We start from the raw sequence: 1728 nt of genomic DNA, 5'->3' as shown, positions 1-1728 counted from the left end.
TATCTCTTCTTCGTTTTATCTCTTACTTTCATTTTCGACCTTATCTTAAAACTAAATTATAGACTGTTGATTTAACCCCTACAAGTGTTTACCTGACACTTACTATTATTAACTAGGGCTGTGCATCCGGATCTAGATCCGGATATTCAGGAACATCCGGATCCGGATCTGACTTTTTAAAACCGGACGGATATCCGCCCGGATAAACCCAGTCAAAATCCCGGGTGGGTATCGGATTTGAGCCCGGATACCCAGATTTTAACCGAATCCGAATTTTTTGGCATACTTTTTGAACACTTTTTAAATGGTTTTTTTTAAAAACCTTTTTATCGCTTTCTAAAAATAAAAAACTTTTAGCTTTTTTTAAAAGGATTTTTTTTTTTTAAAGATATTTTTTAAACAATTTTAAAGCCTTTAAAAGAAAATCTTTTGAACACCTATTAAAAGGCTTTTTTTAATAGGTCATTATATTTATTATTTTTTATACGCATTTTTTATATAATGAATAATCTTTATAGGCATTTTAAACATTTTATTGCCCATTCAAATTTTTATTAAAAAATAATAATTAATAATAGATATCAACACTCACAATACACTGCATATTACATTGTTGTCTACATCAAAATGCAAAACATCAACTTAACAAAGAACAAATTCGAAATGCCTCCCATAATTCAGAGCCATCATCCTACAGATTAGGAGGTAGCTCCATTGTTTGAAGGATCTCTCTGTAAGAACACAATTTTGTATGGATTTAGATTGCAACTGAAGCTTCTAGGTAGAAGTTATTGTAGAATAAGCTTGTTGGGTTGTCTGAAAGAACACATTTAAATTTATCTGTGACCAGGGGAATATATATATATATATATATATTTATATCCAGTACTGTAAAACCAATGGAGCTTTCAATAGTTCCTGAAGACGAAAGGTAGTATTTATTAGTGACTCAAATTCAATATGAAAACAAAATACAACATTCTATTTAAATATCAAAACATTTTGCTGGAACTTTATTTTGCTCTCACTTGTCTAAAGAGCAATTAAAAGCTGTAAATTGTGCAACAATATGACAGAAAGGCATCCAAAGTAAGCACTTGTACTCACTTGACATGCTTTCCATATAATATTACCTTGCTATATGCATTCCATCTTCGATATTAGCATGTTTCATTTTCTGATCTGATCCTCGAGCACCATGGACAAGTTACTACAATATTAGCATGTTTCATTGTTTGAACATAACTCAGTGCAAGAAATTTATAGAAAAAATACCCATAGACATTTATCGAGAACCCAGATCTGAGCACACAAAACCCAGATATGGGCAAACTACATCTAGAATCCAAAAGATTATCGAGAACCCAAATCTGAGCACACAAAACCCATATCTGGGCAAACAACATCTAAAACTCATGTTTTTTAGAAAGCACATTGGGCAATTCATCACATGGGTGTATGGAAAACAACAATAAGATATGGGAAACAAAGGAAATACCCACTAAATCTGACGGCACAAATAAAACCTAGACAAGAAATTAGAGGCCCAAGATAAAGAAATCAAATAAGATGGGAAAAAGAAATGGGAGAAGACAGAGCCCATGTAAATCACCAAGAGCACAAGTGGGGAATCTTAACATGGAGCAGCAGCGCAAAGGGGCTTGACCTCTGCAATGCCCATATATTTTGTTACTTGAGAAGTATAAAGTGCTTGAACCTCTCTGTTTT

At 32.9% G+C, this 1728-nt stretch overlaps 1 long non-coding RNA gene across 1 annotated transcript; it reads right to left on the bottom strand.

Annotated features, from left to right (window-relative positions):
- Positions 1-555: 555 nt before the first annotated feature.
- Positions 556-1189, bottom strand: LOC121243043. Its single transcript, XR_005936044.1, has 2 exons — positions 1134-1189; positions 556-840 (listed from the first exon to the last, which is right to left on the bottom strand). It is a non-coding gene; the product is annotated as an uncharacterized LOC121243043 (long non-coding RNA).
- Between the last annotated feature and the right edge of the window lie 539 nt (positions 1190-1728).

The sequence above is a fragment of the Juglans microcarpa x Juglans regia genome, chromosome 8D, assembly GCF_004785595.1.
Source record: "Juglans microcarpa x Juglans regia isolate MS1-56 chromosome 8D, Jm3101_v1.0, whole genome shotgun sequence".
In the NCBI taxonomy this organism is placed as follows: domain Eukaryota; kingdom Viridiplantae; phylum Streptophyta; class Magnoliopsida; order Fagales; family Juglandaceae; genus Juglans; species Juglans microcarpa x Juglans regia.
The sequence above is the reverse complement of the archived record's forward strand: the minus strand, read 5'-3'. Positions and strand labels throughout refer to the sequence as shown.